Below are 26,644 nucleotides of genomic sequence, written 5' to 3'. Positions count from 1 at the left end.
AGGCACCACCAAGAACATTGGTGCAGATAAGAAAACTCTACAGTCCAAAGAAACCATGCTGGTGTGGGGTATTTGTTCTGCATACAAATCCATCTTCAGTTCTCTGTTTACCTTTCGACATGTAGGGTATGGGTCAGGCCTTCCATGATACAGCTGTTGGGCCCAACCACTGTTCTGAAAAAAGCCCAGAAAAGGGGCTCAGAGAAACGGGTATTCATTTCACTTATTGTCTAAGTGTCCATGTCAAAATCTGCCATCTTGTCTGCAAACCACCACAAAAGAAACAGTCTGGGAAAAAGGAGGAAAGAGAGAAAGGAAGAGAAACAGGAAGAGAGGAGGAGAAAGATGGAGCAAAGGATGTTGAGTTTTCTTTATTTTATATTTCCGTTTTGATATATTGAATCGAAGTGCATCATAGAAATATTTAAACCAGATGGAAGGAAGGAAGGAGGGAAGGAAGGAGGGAGGGAGGGAGATCAGTTTTATCAGAAACCACAAATTTGGGGACTAAATTAAACATAGTTCCTATGCTTTTAAGAGTCCTATGTAGAAGCAAAAAATATAGCAGGTCTGGTTTGGTCGAAGCTCATAGGCTGAGCTTCCTTTGCTATTAGACAGACTAAGGACTCTAACCAGCAATAATCTGAAGGGCTAGAGGTCTCCTATCCCTGGTATAAGCAAAAGCAAAGCAAAGTGTGCTGCTTATATACTGCCCCATAGTGCTTCAAGCACTCTCTGGGTGGTTTACAATGCGATTGCATTAGCGATCCCAAAAAATAGATCGCTATGTGGATTCGTCGTTAAACGGTGCACTCGTTATGCGAGGCACCACTGTACTATTTTATGGTCCTGTGATTCTGTACTATGTGGTGTCTTCTAGACTTGCCTTCTGAAGTGTAGTTCTCAGGTTGACTCACCACGAACTGTGCTGGCCAAGGTTGATGAGCGTATACCCAACCATATCTGGAGTACCACAATGTGCCAAACGGGTAAGAACTTCTGCCACCTAGTAAACTAAATAGGGGGAGGATGGCATCTTTAAAACTACCATTTTGGAGGTGGCATATCTGCCTCTGTTCCGGTCACTGGTTAACCGCATAGAAAAAAATGCTACTAGTCATAGCAGGGAATCATGGGGTGCATGGAGCAATGCTCTGCCTTGGCATAAGGCAGTTTCCTATGATGAAACATTATAGTGCCTGCAGGGACAAGAAAACAGGAATAATGCTGACATGCTGATGAAGAGATCATTGGCAAACTGGAGCACTGAATGGTGCATGTTTAAAGTAACTTACGTTACTCATTAATGCCCACCCACCAATAAGCAATTCAACCTATGGGCTCTATGTTGGTTCTGGGTTTAATTGCAAACCTCATCCCTATCACATCTGGACAGATGTTTGGAATTCTCCTTACCTCCCTCCTCTTGATGTCACTTGCCTCTGGACAATTTGAAACCTTGCTCATTGAAATGGTCATTGAGAGGTGTGGCCGCGTTGGCGCTGTGAGTTTCCTGAGTGTTGGAATCTCTGCTTTGCCCGGAAAATGCCCAGGTCTTTATATCTCTAAGCAGACCTTGGAAAGATTCTGGGTTCTAGAAATCAGTCAGTCAGCAAAACGGCATGGCACGTGTACACATAATGTGCTTCTTTGTTCAGCCCCGATGTTATGCCAATTTACCTGGAAATTAAATGACACCCATTTGCAAGCTGAGCCTAATTCTAAGTTCGTATATTTAGGATTTTAGCCTTTGAAAGAGGAGAGAGATGGACTTCCTAGTGAAATATTTATTGAGGACAGTAACAGAGCCAATGTTACTTTGGGGCCAAAGCCCTTACAAAGAGGTCATGGTATCCCAAAGGGTCAACTCATGCATGGAAAGTGCATGAGCATGAATGCCCTGGCAACCCCCTTCTGCACAGAAATCCTGCCCAGATTGTGATTCTTACACTTCAAATAGTCTCCGCTTTCACGGTTAATATTTAATGTGCAAGAGCGCACTGCAATATTCCCAGCTGTGCAATCTAATATTAACAGCCATTTCATAAACCAACAAGATCTATTCAATTGGTGACCATTTAAACTATAACACACCATTAAACCATAAAGATGGTTGCCTTGAAGTCAAGATTAAGATCTCGCATCCATCACATTGGGATGAACGTAAGGAAATTGGTAAGGCTGATGTGGAAGGGAACACAGGAAACAATGGACCGGGTGAGCCTGTTGCTCCATCTCACTCAACTTTGTCAGTGCTAGGATGAAGCGTTTTAGATTACAGCATCCAGACCTGTAGATGCTGCCAATTGTAGATGAAGCCTTCTGCATGCCAGCTATGTACCCTCCTAATAAGCTAGGATCTGCTGTGTTTCTAAGAAATGGTGGTTAAATGTTCAGATCTTGGTTGTATTACAGGTACAGAACACACTTTGTAAGAGATCTCGACAACTTGGACCAAATCCTGTGTGGGACCATCCTGACCTTGGAAACATAATTAGTTACTATTATAATTCCAGATCTCCAAATAGGTACCTTTACAGTTACATTTGGGGAAAGTATTTTTTTCTTAAAAACTGTGAGTAATTTTTTTTGTTAAACAGTTAAAACAAGCAGTTATCTTTAGTCAGCAAAGAAGCACTGGAACGCTACAAGTCCTTGGTTGTTGGTACAAAAGACATGCTTTTTCCATCTACATCATCATGGCCTTAGGACCCACAAAACAGCATGAGGTGCTAGCGTAAGACATGTCATGGTTGGGAACTTGAACCACGAGATGACATTTATTTAAAATATTTCTATCCCACCTTTCTCCTTAGAAAAGGACCCAAGGTGACTTACATAATTAAAAAGACAGCATTTTAAAGCTAAATCTTCCCTTATTTGGGGTGGTGGCTATGACTCACAGTAAAAGGCAGTGTTTTTTGGTCAAAAAAATTCAGTTTCCCCTCCCAGCTTCTTCCAAGGAAATGAGACTCACAAATTCTTAAAACAGGCTGGGGTTGAACCTTTAAAGAGAGCAGTTTGTGTTTCAGAAAGAACAAATAGAAATCTCACTGCTCTTCACCCTCTCTGCTTCAATGATGCACCAGAGGACAAGAGGTAGATGATGAAGAAGAACAGATAACTCTGAGTTGGGGCTGGCTTTAGCTTTTGAGTGGGAGAGTGTTTTGGGTAAACTTCCCCGCTGTGCATCCTGTCACTTTTTTTTCTACTACTATCCTGTCTGACTATTCTCTTGCCATCTCCATTTAAGTGGAAAGGGTCTGGAGGTAGAGTACACGGTGAGTGGAGGATGCTGCTTCTCAGACAGACCAGGTGAGCAGGCAAGAATGGGAAAGGATGTGAGGATCAGCCACCAAAGCAGGGAGCTTCTGGGTGATCCAACTTTTTGGTACCCTCCTAGAGGTAGGTCTGAATAAGCACACCATGCTGCCAACCATTGATGCCACCTTTCTTCTGAGAAGTCCCACCAAATACTATGGGGAAACATGGATATACCATGATGGAATTGTGCAACCTGATGGTATAATGTGATCAGAACAGAAACCAACAACACCCCAACGTTAGAAGACAGAATACCTTAACTGCTGAAAGCATCCAAAGGCCTAGCGGGGAGATTTTTCTCAAGTCAAGTAATTTGCAAACTAGCTCTGCGATTCCAGTTCTGGATTTACGTTGCACTCACAGTTCATCTGAAGGCTGATTTCTCCAACTCGGAAGCCCGCCTGAATTATGTATTTCTGACACTGATGGGCTTTTAGCTCCCATCATGCTGGGGCTGTCGGCCAACCGGCCACACCACCTGACCGACCTGGTCACTGACTGAACCAGAAGACAGAGGCTGATGATGGGCCGTCATTACTGTTTTTTTTAAAAAAGTATCTTCCTCCATCCAGTACAATGATAGAGAACAGAAATGCTGAGGAAATTCATTTTTGTCTCTCCTGTTCCCCCTATCAGAGAAGCCATGTTTCCCTTGGCTTAATCCAGTGGCCTTGGGATGGTCCTGGTCATTACGGATCACAGGAGTTTTCAGCTGGTGTCCATAAAAAAATAATAATATTTGTTGAAGTCCCCTGTTTTCTCAAAACAAGAACAGATTTTTTTCAGGGCAGATTAGAAGGCTGAATATTTTAGCCCCTCCTCCTTCCTCTCTTTCCCTTTTACTGATAATAAGACTGTGATGGATTTTGTTCCCCCGACTATTCTTTGCATTGTGGGATAAGTGAATCTGAAAGCACCGTGAGTATATAATGGACCCCATACTGGGACCTGTGGTTCAGTGCAGCCATGCAACCGAAGAAGACAGAAAAGGCTTAAAACATCCTGCAAAAAAAGAATGGTTCTCTCCCCCCCCACCCCAACTTCCTTTATTCTTTCACGGTGACGCCAAACTCAAGAGGACTGGAAATGGGAAAATCAAAGGCCTCGAGTTCAATAATTTCTTACACAAAACAGGATTCTCCCCACAAAATAGCTCTTAAACACCGCTTTGCCGCTGTTCTGATGACATGCCAATCACAGCTGGATTTGGGGCCCTCCTAATGCCATGCTTTGCTTTTCATGCTCATCTTTCTTTCTCCTTGTTATTTTTTTTTTCTAATTTTGTTGTGGGCACTGCTTTCCAATTCGATTGGAAAGAAAGAAAAAAAGCTTCCTGCACAGCCCATTTTGGAATTTATTTATGGAGCTGTTGATTCCCCCTCACCGAGCGCCATTAGGGACTGGCCTACCACTTTTGTGTAATGCAGCAGAAGAGAATAACTAGAATTCCTTCTCGGAAGAGGTAACAAACTCATTTTCCTCCCCCTCCTCCCATGGAGTTTGCTTCAAAGTGAATCGCATCGCAACCAGAAATGTGTCATTGCTTCAATGAGGGGTGCCACGGGGGCCGCGAAAGGGCCTGCCACTGGTTGAGAAGTGGGCCATCATCAAGCTAATTCAGGCAAGGCTAAGCCACGAGCAGGGAAGGCAGAGGAGAGCTAATGGGGCATTGCTGAGGTGCTGAGGTGTGAGCAATCTTAAAGCAGGGGGCAAAATGAGCCAGGCTCATGATAAAAAAAAATACAGCTCGTCTATACAAGTCTTACAACTTGATCGGCTCAGTCCAGTGACTTTGATTTTGTAGGTGCAGGAAATCCATTCTGGTCTTTTAGATTGAATTTCGAAGAAGCTATTTGTGGTCTTGGGGGCTACTCGGGGTTTCTGTTTCAGCACCCTGGAAAGCTCCTGTAAAATTCAGACTAAAACCAGGAATGGCTTCCATGTTGCCAGTCTCCATTCACTCAGCTGAGTGTCCTTGTTTGCATTTTAAGGCTGAAAAACAGAAGCCGCAGAACATTTTAAAAAATCTTTTAAATAATTGGAAGAACCGTGGTAGAAAAAAAACAACAGGTGATTTTGATATTGACACAACCTGCATCTTTTTGGTTCAAAACTAGCTCTTTGGTTCTACACACTGACTGGCTATTCAGCTATTAATTGATACCTTAATATACCTACTAAAGGCACAGAATCCTCTTGATTCAAGTCCTGTTCAGCTTTGTGTTGATAACAAATGTCAACTGCAACAAAATGTTGAAGCGTGGAGTCGAGTTCAGCTCATCACGTATACTTCTTCCCCTCCTTCAGTATTTTCCTTCATCTTCCTGTCCCCCAGTTTTGTCTCCCAAATATTAGTAAGCATTCCACATCTACCAAGCACACCTAGTTCTCATTAGATTATTTTAGAGTCTCCCTTTTCTACAGGATTCTCCAAACACCAACCCTTCTGCTGTTCTTCTGCATCTCTTAGCATTCCTCTGACCTGGCTGATAACCCCTCTCTTTGGTGTGGATAATATTGTTATGGCTACATAAGGATCCATACTTGAGGAATGTGTTCACTATCAGTACACAGGGTTTAATAAAAGGGGAAACAAAAGAAGACCATAAATAAATCCCCAAATCCTCACCAACTTGGAACCAAGCTGTCTAAGACTCCAACTTCTCTATGAAAAATAAGGCTGTCAATCACTGCAAGTCATAGTGGCTTTTGAAACCTCAAGGACCAAGGGCAGAATGCCTCTGAACACCAGTTGCTGGAGAACATACGGAGGGAAGTGTGTTCATGTCCTATTCAAAGATGGAAGATAATGATTTATGCATAGCTAGATATAATTAATGCATTTTTGCAATGACTAAATTATGTTACAAGTGTACTTTAATAAGGGATAGCATCACTTCAGTGGTGGCAGATGACTTTCATCTGGGGGCAGTGAATCCATCCAAGTCTTTTGTCTGAACATCAAAAGAGTTATTCTAGGTGCCAAACCTATTCTGGGGATATAGTTCAGGACCCTGGATAGCTCTTATGAAATTCAGGCTGGAGAAAAAAGGAACAAAAGGACAACTCTTTGGAAAACTGGATTTACCACCTTCCACACCATCATTCCTTTCATGGCCTAAGTACACTCCTCCCTTGATTGCATGGGTATCAGCAATCAAGGTTTTTAAGAGGTAACTGTAAGTTGAAAGCTGGACAGTAATCAAATTGTAAAAAAGCGGAAAGTTGATTTGTTATCCTAACATGAATAGATTGGATGATTGTATACTTTGTGTTCCCCTACCCCCCAACTCTTTTTCTTTCCCCCTACTTTCCCCCTACTTCCTTTTACCCTTTGTATTTCCTACCTTATTCTTAGTTGATAAAAATAAATAAAAAGGAAGCTAGAAAAAAAACAATCAAGGTTTTAGTTATACCTTTTTAAAAATCAATCAATCAGTCAATCAATCAAGATTTCAATAAATAGATATCCAGTAAATAAATATTCAGTAAATGCAGTACAGTAGTGCTATTTGTCTTCAGGAAGTGGTCTGAGAAAGGTGGGTCTCAAGCTTAGCTAGGACCCTGTTGTTGGCAGGGTGTCCCTGGCTTGATGGTGCCCATTCCTCTCTCCTGGCATGGTGGTTCCACATGGTAGCGACAGAAGGGTTACTGAGGCATGTGGGGAGGCTGACACAGATCATGGGAAGGTCTGTCTCTCTCTGTGTGTGAATCAGCTGTTTATACTTTGTAGTCACATATCTGGGGGGGGGAATGAGAGTTATACACAGATTATGAACTACACAACGGAGAAGTGTATTAGTTACTTTATAATTGCATGTCCATATTAAAATGGTGGAGCAAGAATATCACAGGGCTTGAATGCTGTGCTTTATGGTGCTGCTTGCCTCATGCCATCTAGTGGGACGTGAAGGAAAAAAGTGAAGCCAGTAGAATGAAGACCTTCTCGAAACCACCGGCCAGCAGCTGATCACCCTCGTATTTTAAAATTATAAGTAATTGAAAGCAACTTCTTCAGACTTTTTTTTTTTGGTAAAGAGAAAGCTGCTTTTCAAAAGCAGTAACCATAATGGTTGTTTCAGTGTTTTAGTATTGTAACGAATAAGATTATTTGAAAAGTAGTTTTCTGGTCCTGCTGGTGGCTTCCTCTCTCTCTCTCTCTCTCTCTCTCTCTCTCTCTCTGTGTGTGTGTGTGTGTGTGTGTGCACGCGCTGGGTGGTAGAAAAGTGGCCAAATAACAAGCACTGAAAGGACTTTATGGAGAGTGGCCTTGGGAGATGTCCTCTGTTTCAAGAGCTTCCTGATCAAGGCTGGATTTAATGATAAAGAACCTTAAGATGAGAGAACAGAGGCCTTGGGAGAAGCAAGAGACATATCTGCTTTTGGAATGTTCCCCGGAAGGCAAAGCTCATGGAGAGGATTGTTCAGATGGATCTCCTAGTGGGATTCTACAACTATCCTTCCAACCAGGAGGCCTGGATGGGAAACAGGGACATCTGGCGACCCTGAGAAGTGTGGATCAACCAGAGATTCCCTAGTCGGTGAACCTGGCCAACAAGTTCCTCTCGCAGATGTTCATCCTGAGGCAACAAGAGTTTGCTGGACATGTCTTCCGTCCGTCTCTCTCTGGAGCAAAATGCCAGCACAATGGAAATCGCGTTGAAGCTCACTGGCCAGCATTAAGAAGCAGTGACCTGTACATCAATTCTAGGATGGGAAGTGGGCTCTGAAAACCCATGCACACACATGAACACACACACACACACAACACACACACACACACACACACAAGCGGAGGCTAATGGCTTTTGATTCACCAGGGAGCTGAAATGAAAAAGGACAGACTATAAGGACCATTCAGATAATATTTGTCAGTACTCGTTAGACACTGTTCTCCTTCTCCTCGTTCCTTCTTCTTCTTTTTCTTGCATTCTGATCTGCTCTTGCTGCTTACTATCTGAACGTTATTTTGCCTCTGTGCTGTGTGTTCTCATTTTCATAGATTAAGTATGCAAAAGGGAATGATATGCATTTCTGGGGAGGTGTGTGTGTGTGTGTGTGTGTGTGTTGTTTGGAGCGGGGGGGAACCCTATCAAGGAAGAAAATAATTATTGCTACACCTTGGAGCGCATTAATGAATCCATTAATAATTGATCAGCTGTTATGATGTTTTCTCCAATTCTCATCAAAATCTTTATAAATCCAAGATACGATTCCACAACCTCTCATTACAACATTTGCTCAAACCGGGGTGGGGGGGGGAGGAATCGATGCATTTCTAACTTATTTGTGTCAAAACTCATTTATTTCCACAATAATGTTGACTGTCAAACCTTGACACCCTGCTAATAACATCCAGCTGATTTGCATATTATTCAAATCTGTGCCTTTTCTTTTATCCAATGGAGGACTTGGGAAAAAAAAACTCTTCACCATGTAGATACAAAAAAGCCCCACAAGAAAACACCCCCCCCCCAATACTGCCTTGTGCACCAGCCTGTCCTTTTTTCCACATGAGCTCTGTTTGCACAGTTCGAGAAGAGTTACCTGTAGCAACGCATTATGCAGCCCTTCATGCATATTCATTTGCTTGGTGAGCTGCCTTTGGCTAATCTTCAGGGGAGGGCAAAAGGAAAACACCACAGCGAGAGACCTATTATTGGTAAAATGTGGGCAAGTGGGGGATTTTTTTTGTATTCCCGTGGTTTGGCCCCAGGCCTCAAAAGCAGTCAATTCTGGATAGGAGACGGGAGGTAAAGAGAGTGTCTCTTTCTCTTTCTGTTTGAAGTCAGGTATGTGTTTTTTTTTGTGTGTATGTGTAATATAATTGTCCACTTTTGGCACCTGGTGTTCTTATCTAATTATTCATATTTGCTAATAATCTGATTTCCATCCTTTGGAATGAAGACCTTAGTTTGTTTCATTAGAAGACACCAAGGAACATCAGAACTGGCCTGCTGGATTGGAGAAAAGAAAGGAAACCATGAGTATATAGTGATGGTTCTCAGCCTTGGGTCACCGGATGTTCTTGGACTTCAACTCCCAGAAGTCTTCACCTCTAGCAGGGCTGGTCAAGATTTCTGGGAGTCGTAGTCCAAGAACATCTAGGGACCCAAGGTTGGAAACCATGATGGCCTCGTTACTTGCACGAACATCCAGTATTTAGAGATGCAGAACTCCTGCATCTGGACATTCTAAGTTCCAACTCCCCTTTGAGTAAACATAGTGACGCAGTGAAAAGCCAATGTGATTCCAGGTTGCACCAAGAGAAATATAATCTCCAGATCAATGACCGTTATGTCATCACTGTATTCTGCATTCATTGGTCAGAACTTCCACAGAAAGACAACCAAGATGATAATGGGTTTCGAAACCAAGCTTGTGAGGAGTAGCTGGTGGAGTTGGATATGTCTTACCTGGAGAAGAAGAGAAGACTGAGAGGTGGTATGATAGCAAATGCCTTTCTGTGGATCATAAAAAACTGTGGATTGTTCTAAAACAATGGGTGTGCCTCAGCACTTGGTTGTCCTGATATGTGTTGTGGACAAGAAGTCACTGTTAGGACAGAATATGGAGAGACAGAATGGCTTCTTATAGGCAAAGGTGTCAGACAAGGGTGCATTTTGTCCCCTTAACTGTTCAGTCTGTATGCAGAGCTTATACACAGAGCTGGACTAGATTCAGATGAAGGAGGAGTGAACATTGGTGGAAGAAACGTCAAAAGGGACCTTCGGTTAGTGTGGACGGCATATAAATTAAATAATTAAGTAAGTAAGTAAGTAAGTACGTAAATAAATAAATAAATAAATAAATAACATATGCAGATGACATCATCTTATTGGCAGAAAGCAACAAAGACTTAAAATGACTTTAAATGAAAGTGAAAAAAGAAAGTGCCAAAGCAGGACTGCAGTTGAACATTAAAAAGACAAAAACCATGACTACAGAAGAACTACACAACTTTAATGTTTGCAACGAAGAGATAATTAGAGATTTGGTATACCTTCGTTCAACTACCCATCCATTCCCATCCTCAGGAAAGGCATTGGGATAGATCAGGATTGGGTCATGCCATTGAAATAAATGGGGCTACTCTGTACAATCCTAACTAGCTCAGGTGACTGAGGTCCTGTTGAACCTCTGCAGAATTCAAATGCTCCTCAATCTAGAGATGATGGATCTTACTTAGGACTACTCTCTAACTTTGTACTAGCAAAGTAGCTGTGACCCTGGGTGGAAAGATGTTTGAATTAGACATAAGCTATTTGTATTCATATCCCTGGGGATATGACTATGAACAGCAACACAACATGGTGTCACAGAGACCCATTCTTTTCCCCTCATCCACTCACCAGTTGCTGCATAGGGCTGGGGTCCTTCATCATCATCATGGCACCAATCTGGGAAGGAGGCCAGCTGGGGCTTCCCTTCCGGAATGGTCGGCTGTAAGAGGAGGCAGGGAAGTACCAGCTGGCCTCCGTCCCAGATTGGTGCCATGATGATGACTAAGTTTGCCAGCCCTACATGGCGATCGGTGAGTGGACCAGCTGATTCAGGGGTGGGGGAGGAAGTGGATCTCTGTGGCTCCTGTGGTGCCACTATTCATATTCATACCCCCAGAGGTAAGAATATGAATAGCCCATGTATAGTTTGGATCTCCTTTTACTCAGTCTACTACTCCATCTCTTTTAGCTCTGCTGCTGAAAGATTTTAGCTAGCAAAGTGATCTATTAGCAGATTCGTCTTCTGGAAAACTTCGGAGATCTGCTGGCAAAAGGGTATAAGAAGATTTCTATCAGCAGAAGTGCCTTCTATTTTTTCCTGACACCTTACAGCTGGCAGATTTTTTTAAAGCTGTGACTTCTATGTAGATTGAAATCTAACTTGTAGTTATGTTTTTAACAAAACACTAGAGGTTTGGTGGATGTCATTTAGCATCGTTAGGCTCCTCTTGTTTCTAGATACTAGCTCTGTATTCATCATGCCCAGACATGACAACATAGTGTTCATCTGTTCCTTATACCCTGGTGGAATCTTCAGCAAAAAATGGGTATTCTTTCTCTTTTCCGAACCAGAACGTTTTTTTTTTTTTTTTAGGATTCCAGCTGAGGATGGAAAAGAATTTCAGATGATTCAAAAGCAGCATTTTCAAAACTTGCTGTAAGAGAGCTATAACCTCTCTAACATCTACCACTGATAAAATGCCCAAATGGCAGAGCCAGATCTTCCAATTTTATTTTCACAGATGTCTCCATCTTTTAACATACTGTACACAAAATTATTGTTTGTTAACATTTCTCCCTCTCTCTTCCCTCATAAAGCAGGAATTAAAAAAAAAGAAGAAGAAACCCTCACGGCTGCATTTGCTACACAATTTATTGACATGTGACTCCAGACAGAACATTTACCAGTATTTTACTACTACAGAACCAAAGGCAATTATTTATTTGTTTAATTTATTCTCTGACATCCCGTCAAAAAAACAATGCTCAAAGCAGCTGACATGATCTTGCATTCAAATATAGGCAAAATACAATTAAAACCTGTGAACTAATCAGTTGAAAACACAATTAAAAACACATCCGCCAAAAGATAGATGGCAGCCAACCGGTTCAGTTCAATAAAGCTAAAGTTTAAAGAGAAGAGGGAGGAGGGCAAGAGACCGTTTTAATTGCATTAATTAAGATGATTTTTTTGGTTCCTTTTCTGATGACTGCTGTATTTTACGAGCCAAGGAATTGTCTCACTGAATTTTAATCGGAGACCCGCATAAGCAACTCATGTGATTAGTCTCTCTATCTGACACTCTGCTTACTGCTTAAGACACATCTGCTGATGAATATAATCAAAAATTTCCCTGTTTTAATGCCTCTCGTTGTTATCGAGAGATAATCTGATTTTTAAAAAATGGTTGGGAAACAGCTCCTGTGCTCTTCAGAGTGGAATGATGGAGCTTCGTGCAGTTCTAATCACCCTGTTGATATGTCCCCTTTCGTGGGTCGGTCGTACCCCTCGGAGAGATGGGGGGCTCCTGTACTGGAAGGGGCATCATTGAATGTGAGCTCTCTGATTGAGGCTAGCTGCCAGCACTACCCATTTTGAAGCGGTCTTCTTTTAGCATTGTCCTTATGGAAGAACATGCGTTTGACGGGCTCGGTGGCATGCTAGAAACATGTTTCAGAGGTGGGTGCGAGGCCTCAGAATGGCCCAGACTGGGTTTACCTGAATCCAATATACACTTGAATTGCTCAGTGGCTGGACTTGATAATATGTAGGGCCCCTTCCAGTTCTGCAGTTCTGAGATGATGAGGATGATAACGATGAATGAAATACGGGAAAATAGTAGCTAAGGTGACAAATGATGAACTTCGTTATTTTATTTATTTTATTTCTAGCATTCCTTTCTTCCAAAAAGAGACCCTAGATAGTTTATATGATTAACTTTTAAAAAAATTACAATCACAACAACACTAATAACGAACTGCATGCTGTGAAGTCAGTTCTGACTTATAGTGACCCTTTCCAGGGTTTTCCAGGTAGAGAATACTCAGAAATGCTTTGCCATTCCTTTGTTCTACGGGTGCCCTGGGACAGTGCAGCTGGCCCAAGGCCACACAGGCTGGCTCTCCTCACAAGAAGCCCAGTGGGGAATTGAATGACCAACCTCACTGAGCTATCCAGCCAGCTTTCCAATCACAATGAGCAATTAAAATACAATTAATTGAATACTTAGTGGCTTTATAGCCAATCAAGCTGTACGCCAGAGCACAGATTGAATGCTATTAGACACATCCATTCCAGCCTCCTTTAAATTCTTGGCTGTCCCACCTCTGTTACAAGGGTCCACTCAATAACTACACATGTTCCCTCATCTTGGTTTTGTCTTTTGTCCCTGAACATCAGGAAATGTGATCTTGTTGTTGTTTAGTCATTTAGTCACGTCCAACTCTTCATGACCCCATGGACCAGAGCACGCCAGGCCCTCCTGTCTTCCACTGCCTCCCAGAGTTGGGTCAAATTCATGTTGGTCGCTTTGATGACCCTGTCCAACCATCTCGTCCTCTGTTGTCCCCTTCTCCTCTTGCCCTCACACTTTAACAACATCCAGGGATCTTACTGTGATCTTACTGTGATCTTACTGCCCAGGCAACTGTACTTCAGGCAGACAAACGTCTTTCATCCGTCCTGCCCCAAGCACTATTGACACTCGCCCATTGAAAATAGAGGTCTAACTAACTCTTTTAACCCATTCCTGGTGCCCCACAGCAGCTGGCTGGTTGAAAATCTTACCAGCACAGCTCAAAACTGAGGAACGTTGCTGCATATGGCAGCTAATGGCCTAAAAAAAGAGAAAACCCAGCTGTGGTATCTTAAAAGGGAAGAAGCTGAACAATGATGTATGCAAGCTGATGGGACTGGATTAACCCATTAATAAATAGGAGGTGAAGAGAGCAATCTTGTTGAATGTAATGTATGCTAATGATGTGACCTGGCTAATGGGGCCCTTTTCTATATTCTGTCATTGCGTGCATCAATTATGCAACCCTGTTTTTATATTGCACGGCTGAGAAATGGGAGACTTAATAGAGATGTTTTACCCAGTAAAATGTCTGATTAGGTTATGAAAGCTGAAAGTCAGGCAGAAAAAAATGGAGTGGCGTCGAAGTGGGGGGAGGCAGAGAATGGATCTGAGCAAAGGGGCAAAGTACGTGCCTAACTTTATAGATTGATTTAATTATCCCAAAGATATTGCTCTCCATAAAAGGTCTTTATAGACAAGGTCCGTTGGTGGTTGAAGTCAAGAAATTCAAAGTTGAAGTTCATTTGCCACTAGAAATGCACGTGGGGGGGGAATCTTTATTGTCTCTTTTGTTTCAGGATCTTTAGGGGGACATTTTTTTGGGGGGGGGTTCTTCCACGTAGAAATCCTTTTGATAACCCCCAAAGAATGGGGCACTTACGGATTCTTCTCAGTTCCCCTATATTGGTTTCTGGTGCTAGACCCCATCTGCTAAGGAAGTGCTAATTCTGTGTCTGTAGAACCCAACTGCCAAACGACCTGTTCTTTATCATCAACGTCATCAGCAATACCAACGCAAAAACATGGGGTCATCCATTGACGTGGATTGGTGGGCTACTTACACAGCATTTAGCGAAACTGTGGGATTCACTGCCGCATGATTCAGTGGTGGCTGCCAATTTGGATGGTTCCAGAAAGATTGGAAAAATTCAAGGAGATTAGCCAGTGATCGTGGCTGTATATTATCTCCAACATCATCGGCAGACTCTGTAAGCCTTGGGTCTGACTTCACATGGCTGTTCTTATGTTTTTAACGTTGGAAGTGATGAGGAACAATGCAGCTCACCATGAGAATATCTGTTTTTTCATGGGGCAGAGTTTGAGGGGTTGGAGTCTCTTCAGCTCTCCTAGACTGCCCTTTATCTCCTCTGACTTATGATGAGCTTCTTTTTAAGCTAGGTTGACACTCTAAGGCAGTGGTCCCCCCCAACCTTGGGCCTCCAGGTGTTCTTGCACTACAACTCCCAGAAGCCTTCACCACCACGTCTGCTGGCCAGGATTTCTGGGAGTTGAAGTCCAAGAACATCTGGAGGCCCAAGGTTGGGGACCACTGCTCTAAGGGTTGCTGATGTGATTTCTCACAATCTTCTCCTGGAGAGGAGACATCGTGGCTTTCTTCCTGAGAGAGAGGAGGCAGTCCCAACCTTAGAAAAACCTTCCTTTTTCTTACAAGGAGCAAGGATATTTGTTAGCATGCCTTCCTCTACGTATTTCTCCAAGGAATACTGGCATTTGTAATTTGTAGAATTAGTCCAGATGTGAGTTCCTTCTAAAGCCGAAGCAATCTGATGTTGAGCAAATAAAAGTAAACTTGGGTGGAACAAGTGCTGCTTATACTTGAGATAATCTTAGAGGGATTCTGCATTTTAAGATATCTTCTATTTTTTTAAAATAGAAGATTAGAGAATTAAGAAAATTCTGTGGTTAAATTCTTCGCTTCCTAGTAAAAACTGCAACAGCAACATTAAGAGGATACATAGCTTTTAAATATTGTCTTTCTAATGATGTAACCCACTTCAATTCCTTTTTAAAGGATGGACAAATGAATGAATGAATGAATGAATGAATGAATGAATGAATGAATGAATGAATTAGTTAATTAGTTAATTAGTTAATTAGTTAATTAGTTAATTAGTTAATTAATTCTGCCATGCAAACCAGGTGGAACTTGGACACTGAAAACGCATCTAATGTTCTTTGTGTTCTGAATTCTTCAATAGTTTGCAGAAGAAACATGTGGAGTGAAGGTGTAAAGTACATGTGCATGCCTTCTAAATAGCTTCGGGAAATATTTTCTGACATTCCTAATCACCAGGGGCTGCATTTTATTGCTGTTCTCTGAAGTCTACCAAAGGCAGACATGTTGGTTCAACTCATGACAAAGCAATTTGTATAATGAATTCGGAGATCTAAAAGGCAGCAGGCTAGTTCCAGACTCGTATCCATTAGGAGAGTATCTAAGAGCAGGAATACTTTGTCTGCGAAATCAGAAGCAGAGAAGAAAATGCTGACAGACAGAAATGAATGTTGGCAAGATGGTGGCCCTTGGGCATAGCTTGGGCCTAATGTGTTAAAAGTAACAACAGTAATATTTGTTACACATTACTTTCCTGAGTAACAAAGGGCAACTTTGTTGCTTTTAAGTAACATATTAATTTTTTTAAGGACAAACATTGTTACATTTTAATGTTCTCATGGGATCCATGTGGACATTACAAGTTTTGCACAGCAGTTAACGTGTCCTTGTTATTATACAATGTAGTTCTTGCAGGATCTGGGAAGTTGGCCATTTTAAGATTCTTACCACATTTTTTGTTAAATCATTTCCCCCAACTAATGTTGATAAACACATGAAAGTGTTAACATTACTTATAAGTAACGAATAATGACTGGCACATTTCCAAAACTCGATGACAAATCATAACATAGGACTTCTGAGTAACATTTCTAACCTTTGTCCTTTAAGATGAGCACCTTTTCAGTGTTTGGTTGTTTATTAATATATTCTCTGAAAACCAGAACTCAACACAACTTTTAACCAGTTCAAGAAACCAGCTACAAATAAAATGTTATATTAAAACTTATCTGGACAAATAGTCTCAGTAAAACACAATGGAATTAAAACAATTTAAAAACACACCAATCAAGAAGAAAAACATTGATCAACTGAAAGCCTTTTCTCATTGGTTATAAATTCATAAATTTGCATTATTTAATGTTGGCTGAAATCCTGTTGCGTAGGATACACAAATGGCATGCCTTATAGGACCGAGTCATGAAACTTAGAGTGCGACAATATCGGCTATGGAGATTTCTTAGTTTATGGCAATTTGCATTGAATAATTCTGCTGTTTGCATAAATATGTAGTGGGTTTTCAGTCGTTGTATCACGTGCTGGGGATTTGTAGGATTTTTTTCCAAATTTCAGGTCTAAGCTCTTGCACCCTAAAACTGTACGAGAAATCTTTGCTGCTTGATGTCTCCAGCAGCTGGCAATAGGATTGATTGCCATAAAGGCATGTCAGTTTAGCCATAAAGGCATGCTAGGCATAAATGCATGCCAGTTTTGTTTTTCACTTGTCCGGCTGGCAACACTCCTGCTAATTGTTTTGGCCATAAACAGGAGAAATCTTGGGAATTGTCGGTGAATAGATGCTACTCACTGCTCTGCTTGGTGCATCTAAGTAGAAGCTACAGTATTATCTTCTATAAGACCACAGCTGCAATACAAGGATATCTGCAAGTGGGATCTGAAGGCCTTGGGAATGGACCTCAACAGATGGGAAACTTTGACATCTGAGCATTCAACCTGGAGGCAGGTGGTGCAGCATGGCTTCTCCCAATTTGAAGAGACCCTTGTCCAGCAGGCCGAGGCAAAGAGGCAGTCCCGGAAGCAGCAAAATCAGGGAGATGGACAGGGGACAGATTGTATTTGTCTTCAGTGTGGAAGGGATTGTCACTCTTGAACTGGCCTTCTCAGCCACACTAGACGCTGTTCCAAGTCCTCCATACAGAGCACGTTACTCTAGTCTCTCAAGACTGGAGGATGCCTCATCTAATCTTCTATCAGGGGTGTTGCCATTGAAGCACACAGTACAGAGTGGGTAGTGGGTGAGTGATAGGTGGGATATAAACAAACAAACAAACAAACAAACAAACAAACAGATGATCTCTGGGTGGACATTCCCCTCCACAACTGATTGTATAAATGCATGGACAGATTTTGTATTTGTGTCGTCATGTGCTGCTTTGCAGAGGAAACTAAATTCCAAGGAATAATAGTCAACTCTGTGTGAATGACATCACAATATATCACACATACCATTTCAGTCAACTGAATTAATTGATAATCACTTATTTAAAAAAATGCAATCCATACCTCCACTGACCTCCTGTCACTTCCATGCAAGAGGGAGAATTCTTTTGTAATTCAAAGAACTAATAAAGCAGCTAGAAAGCTGTGATTTTAATTGCAACTGCGAAAACATATCCCTTAACCTTTCATAGATGAAAATGTAGAGATTATTATGGAAATTAATAAAAAAATCACATTTTCTTATGCCAAAGAATGCAACCTAAAGTCTAACGCCTTCATAATCATTTATTGTGCACTGGCCAGTCCTTTTTTTAAAAAAAACAAACATAGGGGTTTCTGCTCTTCGATGCGACACATAGTAAAAATAAATAAATGATTGTGCCACAATCAACATGAAGTGCCCCAGACATAGCATGCAAAATGTCCACCTGTTCCTGACCTGAGGTGCAAGTGTTCATGCAGCTAGATAACACATGTGCATTAGATCTGAGAGTTTGACTTAAAGAAGAAGGTGCTCCTGGAGCCGTCTGATACAGCCACCCGTTTCCTATACAAGGTAGGCAAAGGCTTCTGGGCAGCCTGCAGGTGAAATGAAGAAGACACAGAGATGAATGGCTAATATTCTCTTGGGAGGGCAATCACAAAATCCCACACTCCTCTTTGCACAAAGGTTCTTGCACAAGCCGCGAGACCAGTCTTCTCACCTGCTGGACTGGAGGGGGGCACTTATGTAAATGCCCTCCAATCTACCTTTAGCCAACAGGTTACTGATCAATATATAAACACTGTGGCTGGTTGCATAGCTCACTGAGGTCCCCCCCCCACTTGTAGGAGAAGAGTTGACCTGTGTCGTCTTGGGCAAACTACTTGATCCCACAACATTCCCAGAAGAAGGGACTGGCCAATCACTTCTGAATATTCAGTAACTAGGAAACTCCCTGGCAGAGATCAGTGTATACTGGGAAAAACTTGACAGCAAATACTACTACTACTACTACTACTACTACTACTACTACTACTACTACTACTACTAATAATAATAATAATAATAGTAAACCAAAAATATTGGTGTAAACCAAAAATAAATTATTATTATTATTATTATTATTATTATTATTATTATTATTATTATTATTATTATTATTATTATTATTATTATTATTATTATTATTATTATTATTAACCCTGTCTTTTATTGCAGACGGCCCTTGAGATCCATGTACAATATTGGCTAGAATCTTCACTGTAAACTGGTTTAAACCTACTGGTGTAAACCAAAAATTGTGTAATTGGTGTGCGCAATCCTTCTGAATGAATGAATGAATGAATGAATGAATGAATGAATGAATGAATGAATGAATGAATCCATTCAAATCCATAAATGGGATTCCAGCCACTTCTGATGCCATTCCTTTTTAATCTAGGGAGTATTTTGAGAGTCTCTGTGTGTCCCTCCCCCCAAGTCCATCTCTGTGCTAATGCAATGATATGTGTGACCCATCACAGACCTATGAGGCTCCTGAAGGCCCTCTAAACTTCCTGCTCTGTGCTGGACCTTCACATCTAGAACATTTCCAACGGTGTCTGACTCCATATATCATGAACCCATGTTAGTTTTGTGTGCACATGTGTATTTACACATAATGTGGGAAATACATAATATAATTCATATTTCTTTGGAAATATGTGTTGCAGAAGGTTTGTAAGACAGGAGAAGTGCACAGTGAACATGCGGCAGACATAAATCTCTACCTGTGCATTGTGGCTGCTTTTATTGTCATTTTCTAATCTTGTCCATACCTGTTCTACGGTAGCTTTCCTCTCTGTAAGTGCTATCATTGTAGATATAGTGACAAATATATTACAAATGGAGGTTAAACATGCTTTTCTCTCTCTTCCTAATTCCAACAATCAAACAAATATAAGAGATGAACGTCACAAATAAAAGCCAGGGGAAGAGGAGACCACAAAGGTTTATTATGTAATTATTTCCTCGCCCTCCTGTGGAGATTTTCCAGCAATTCAGGGGAAAAAATATCCATTACCCACTAGATGGCACTGGAAAGAAACTCTTTTAAAGCTTTGGACATTCTATTTTTTTTGTCTGTGGGGCGTCTGAAAGACTAACTGCTATTTTAATGTGAGCTTTCCTGGAACAAGTCCAATTCTTCAGCCATAAGAATGAGAATACAGAGACTAAGCGACAAAACATTTATGCAAGACTCCAAGATAAAGGGACAGTGATATTCGGTTGCATTTCACAAGGAGTAATAATTTAGGACCCCGATTTGGCATTCAGTTCTTTTCTTTCAAAGCTTTGTTCTGCAAAGAACATCAATGATTAGTGGCTAAAGGAAACAACTGCAGTAACAACATGTGTTAATGATTTAAGATTCACTGGCTATACCCTTGAAGCTAGTTCTGTGAACAAGGCTGTGGTTAGCTGGGAAGAAAAATGACAGCAGATGACAGGTAATGGCTTAAAAACCCTTGGCTAATATTTAATCTATTGAGATGGGTACTAAGCATATGTATATATTTTATCTCAGCCATTTGTCTCTGGATTCTTGTTTTGTGATTTTTCTTCCCAGAATTTTTCTTCCCTTTCAAATCCTATGAGTGTTGCTGATGCTGATGTCAGAGAACATTGAATAAGGCTCGGAGATGCTGTCATGCTCATCAGTAGATTCCCCTGCAGATTTCAGGACCCCACAGTAGTGATGGTGCCCCACCAGCCCTCGGGGAAAAAGAAAAGTATCTGTGCATGGGATATTAAATTTGGGAAGGTGGAAGTTTTATTTCTAGTCCTGTACTGTTCATCTCTACAACATCTGCCTCTCTAGTAACTTATGTACAAATAAAAAGGTTTACATGTACAACTTGCCCTTAGCTCCTCTGTACAAAACACCAGGGAGACTGTACATTTTGTTCCACTCCATCACTATGGCACTGAGCAAAAGCATAACTGTTTGTTTTTTTTTTTGCAATGGTGCGTAATTTTGCTTTGTCAAGGCACAGAGCAAGGGCTGAAAAGACTAGATAGAAAGGGAAGTGCGAATTAATTTAGGTAATCGAATGCATAACACCTCCAGCCCTTCAGCCAGGGAGAGAGAGAGAGAGAGGGAGGGAGGAATGAGGCCTGCTCAGTGAATCACAAAAGAAACAAGTGATTGGAGAGCAACTGTAATTTGCAGATGGGAGGGAAAGAGATTTTGGTAGATGGATGTGTGCTGGTTATCTGGTATCCAAATATTTCTAGGTCTGACTCAATATATTTTGCAGCCAGAGACAGTCAACAAAAATGACCCCCATTCCAAAACTCACTGGCCTGGCAACTGATTTTTACTTCTACCTTGATGACAAGGGAGCATTGTGTCTCACACCTGAGGCTGGCTTGCAGGTGGGTGACCTAGCACAAGGATAGGTGAGAATTTCCTTCGGTTAAATGTACTGTACAGTATATCTTATGAATATATATTTGTCACTTTCTTCATCAGTGGGATAGGAAGCAGTTGAGATGAGAGCAATCTGAATATGAGAACTTCTGGACAGCTCAGTGGTCTAGGCATCTGGCTACAGGGCCAGAAGTTGAGAGTTTGATTCCTCACTGAGTCCCCTTGACAGGGGCTGGACTGGATGATCCATAGGGTCCCTTCCAGCTCTGCACTTCTAAGATTCTAGATGATAGCTAACATGTTCAACTGACACAAAGGCCTGCAACATCTGGGGAATCCTGGAGGAACTGCTTTACTCCTGCACTGATTGCCATTTCTTGAGGGGGAGAAACCAATCAGGAAACTTCCTAGAAATCACACAAGATTTTGCATGTGGTTTCCTAGGTACTGAGAGGTTGGAAGATTCACACCTCTGCATTAACACACACATTCCAGTTAGCAGAGACTGGAGAAGAGGTAAGAGCAGATTGCACAACCGGTGTGGTTATCTGAGGAATTCTTGGAGTAACAGATCCGCGCACCTCCTTGTTCTGGCAAAGCCGCACAGGTTGACTGTTGTAAAATTTAACAGTGGTGGATTCCTCAGAGGAGAAAATAGCAATGGCCACAATCTGGAAGGAACATCGCTCTCAACTGTACCGAACAACCTGCTGAATTGAGGGTAACGCTCTGTGCGTTTGAAGAAGATGACCCAGCCCATGAAAACTTAGGTCATCATAAATGCGGTAAGGGATAAATCCAGTTGTCACGTGCTGGCAGAGTAGACCCATAGAACACCTGGGACTTGTGAAGTCAACATTGACGCCATGTTGATTTGGCCAACCCATCACCGAATGCAAATTCAATGGGAATAACTGTTTGGACGGAGTCTTTATAGTACCACAAGACTGTCATTTTTGCTCGATGGGCGAGCCTTTACAGCAGAAGGCTAGCCCGGCCCATACAACAGTGGTCCCCAACCTTGGGCCTCCAGATGTTCTTGGACTACAACTCCCAGAAGCCTTCACCACCACCTATGCTGGCCAAGATTTCTGGGAGTTGAAGTTCAATAACATCTGGAGGCCCAAGGTTGGGGACCACTGCCATACAACAACCGCCTCCCCCACCCTGTTATGTGCTCTCTTTGTTGAGATTTTGATATGAAAATGTATTAAATATTAATGTTGTATAGTTAAATATAAAATCACTGATTTTACCTGTGTCACTGTACCGATTGTATTCAGGTGTGGGTATCAAGGATTAAGACTTAATGTTGTACAGCTGTGGTACATGATGAAACTTTGTGTAACAGAAAATAAAGTAATGTATTCTCTGATTGGTCCCAGAACTGTGCATAACTCATGTGTAAAACGAACGTCTCTATCGGCTGTAAGTCAGATCACTTTTTCCTATGCTGTGTGTGGCTTCATGTCATGTTATGCTGTCAGAGGAATGTCTGTTCTCTATGTATGTGTGTAAATAGACTAAGTTGTTGGTTTTACCCTCTCAGTGTCATAGTGTTATAAGTATCTCTGCTAACCAATATCTCCTTACTCTGTTGATGTTATGAGAATACACGTTATGATCAAAATTCTCAACACTCTTAGCAGCAGCAACCAGCATGCTACATTAGACAAACGGCGCTCCATCACACATTCCAGACAAGCTTAACACCACACTGGGTCGCTTTACGCCGTCTCCTTGAGTTTAATGCCTATCATTTTCCTATGTTCTGGAAACCACATTATGGGCATAATGGGATTTAGCAGCCAGTATTTGTCAAACCTAATAGTGCCTCTGAATACGGCCTTCTGCCTTTAAGATGCAGAGTGTACAACTCGGGTCCCAGCGAAGGGTATCTACAGACGGGGTCCCCCAACTTCCCTCAGCCTGGCAGACCTCGTCTCATCAATATTTAGTGTCTTCTTATGGCTTTTCTAGTCTCAAGACACAGTTGCTAAGGCCCTGGCATGAAGCTATTTTATTTTCCTGCTCATCTGAGGAGCGTGAAAGAGTCGTAGTGCTAAGTACGACCGTAGCTCTCCCGATGGCCGATTATGCTTTATTTTCTATTATGTTGAACTGAGCAATTTTATTGCACTCTATAATTTTCTGACTCCCCCCCCCCTTCCTTCCTTTTCAACCAAGAGCCGTACTTCAGCAATGCTTACTGGAGTGCTAGCTACAGAACAGCTCCTTATTACAAATAGACAATAAAAGGCCGCCTCAGGAATGCTTAAAAGGAAGGCTTGGATTTAGTCTTTATGAAGGAAGATAGTCTATGCAGCCTTGACCATTAAGCAAAACCAGCACGTGCTTAGGGCATCAACGGGGAAAGGGGGCACCACAGAGTTTTCTTCAGGGCCAGATTTATCATAGACCTTGGTGCGAAAGGTGCACCTTCCTTAACAAACCAGATCCATCCGTCCAAATCCCTCCCTCCCCCAAGAGTCCCAAGGAACCCACCCCCATCCTAAAGCAATGGAGTATGAACCACTAAAACCTAAAATGCATAAAGACTCACCTAGTGAGAAAACTCATGTTTTGAGTGAAAGGATCAATCATCACCATAATCATCTCTTGTTTTTTTTTTTAAACTTCTGTATTTTGGGAGGCTGGTTGTGGATAAGGATAAAAAGAGCTGCGGGTCTTTTAGACCCATGGCCCCTCTGGACTACACGTGCAAGCCGAAGAAATAACAGCTACTGTTAAAAACACCACCCCCCCAAAAGGGTTTTAAGCTTTTGTTTGAACTTTTCAGTTTACAGATTCTGACAAAATCTGTCTATGCTCATCAAAGAGTGAAAGCACAAGATTTAGCTGGAAGCCGGTAATTTGGTGGTGCATATCATTTTGCATACAACATGTGGCTCTTTTTTTGGCAGTTAAAGTGCTGTATTTTCATGCATGCAATCTGTGCATTATATGTTTCTTTCCAAGCCGTGGGACCTACCACATGCTATATTCTCAGGAGGCACCATCATCTTTGGAGTGCTTAGGGCCTCCTGAAGTTTGGCCCTCTTACTATGGCTGATTTCGATGAACAGCACAACCAGGGCAGAGCAACGGGGCATTTATTTCAGTTTCAACCTGGATATGAGTACAAAATATACATTAGTAGGCATAGTAGATTGACGTGAGTTAGCTGATATGATGTAGTGGGTAGTGTGTTTAATGAAGATTGGTGGGGAAAAAAAACCTGACTTCAAACTCTCATTCATCCATGAATCTCACTGAGTGATCTGGGGCAGTCACTGCCTTCCAGCCTGACCTACCTCACAAGGTTGTTGTATTGATTAAAATCAGGAGGAAGAACAGCAGGTGCTCCTTAAATCTTCCTGGAGGGAAGGTTGGATCAGGACTGCCCATTGGATTTGGCCAGATGCTTGCATGGATCTGCTGCCATGGATCAAGAAAAGAGCCCAGGCTTCGTCATGGTGCAGAGTGGCACCCTCAGGGATTGTTCCATTTAAATCTGGGGCCAGGGATGGATTTGAATGGTGTGCCATAACTAAATGTGGGGAAAAGAAAAGGGGAAATATAAATGCCTGTATTATTTTCATGCATATTCCACTCTTCTCTCTTAAGAGGCCCACAACGGAACACAAAATAATAGCTACAACTATAAAGGAAGATGCTGATAAAGATGGAGATGATGACTGTAGAGGAGGAGAGTGACAGCTTCACCCCTCCATGGAGCCCAAGGACCTCTTCTGCCCACTACAATTGCTGAGGAACTGGGGAGAGTCTTTGGTGGAGGTCATTGGGCTATATATATAGTCCCTCGAAACGATTTTCTGCAGCTTTTGTCTGAGTTGCATTGCTAAGCAGGGCATGGCCACATCCTGCATCAATAGAAGCTTAATAGCTAAGCCTCCACTGATGAATTTTCCTTCTTTTTTAAAAATAATTTTCACTGTTAGGCGCGAGCGTGCATGTAAGTGCAGTTGAATGCCTCTGCTCTTGTATGGATTTTGAGTGGTTAGGTCGAAATATCACTAGGACCTGTCTTTCTTCCCCGCCCTCCTTTGATTTCTCTTTTCCTGTTAGCATGGGTGGATTCAGTGCTAAATAGCTGCCTCTTGTTTCTCTGGAAGTGGGTAAACAATTTAGCTAGGCAAAAGGAGGTGTCCCCCCCTTTTCTGGTTTGGCTTGACCAGTGCAGAAGACAACTAAGTTAACTCATTAGCTTCATGTGTACAGTATGGAACCTGGCACAAGACATTTAAACCAACTTCCCATCAGGATATGCTGGTTAATTTAGTTATTTAATTATCACTGAAACTTCTATTCTGCACCACTCAGTGCAACTACTTCTTTGGGTAATCATGGCAATATAATCTAAACTCTAATTCCCTTTCACCATTCCTCAATGTAATAAATAGACCATATACCCCAAACTCAGAAAACAAATAAAATAAAATGAATAGAATCAAGTGATGGTGACAGCCTTTGGCAACACAGGGTAGAAGGCTGTGTGGACCAATTGTACTTAGTTTCCTTTGTTTGTATGTTGGGTGTGCATCTGTTATGTTGTTTGCGGGGGGGGGTAGAGTATGGTATGATATTAGGAACTGGCAGATCACGGGGGCTGTATATGGTCATAAGAATGAACTCCTGAGGTTGTGACGAGATTCTTTGCTAACATCACACAGACATGCCTATTACACAAAGATTCAAAAATTCAATCAAAATGTACTGCTCTCTGCAATCATATTAATTTTGAAGTTGGTCAGCTCCCCAAACATGGCATGCATCAACGTGGTAAAGAACAACCAGCATATCCATCAAAAGACACAGATCCCTTTCAAGTACGAGACGAGAAGGAATTGCGAAAATTCTTTACGGCACTATCTTATCAGACTCAGGATATAATGATTAATAGAATATTGGTCTTGAAAGATACCCTCACTCACCTCCAAGGTTCTGATAATGACATGGCAATGATGGATGGATCTTTGCAGGGTAGAAACAGCCAATAGAGAAGCAGAAAAAGGAAAAGATCCATCCCCTTTTAAATAAAGGAAATTGTTCAGTTTGCAACCAATCACCTTATAAGAATTGCCAGGTTCTGGGAGAATCAACTACCAAACAACCCACTTTGGATCTTCCACCAGGTAGTGTACATTTAAGTGATCTTAACCAAGTTAAACAAACTATTAAATACCGCACATCTGCAAGTGTGTCACCTAAACCACAACAGGATTGAATCTTACAAGAACACCTGGACCTAACCAGTGGGGACAAAATAATACCTACTGACAAAGCTATGGCCAAAGCTAGCTCTCCTAGCCTCTCACAACTGGAAGTGATTGAGATAATTGACATAGATTCATGTTGGCATAACCCAGATCGGCCATCAGAAATACTGTATTTGATATTAGTCAATGGAAAGTTTCCAGTCCTCCCTTTTCAAGTTCTGAAGGTGCCAGAAGCATAGAATTTAAACTCACTGCAGTATCTTATACCACTTCCCTCTTTCAGGATCTA

This window comes from Pogona vitticeps, chromosome 12 (genome assembly GCF_051106095.1).
Source record: "Pogona vitticeps strain Pit_001003342236 chromosome 12, PviZW2.1, whole genome shotgun sequence".
Lineage (NCBI taxonomy): Eukaryota > Metazoa > Chordata > Lepidosauria > Squamata > Agamidae > Pogona > Pogona vitticeps.
The sequence above is the reverse complement of the archived record's forward strand: the minus strand, read 5'-3'. Positions refer to the sequence as shown.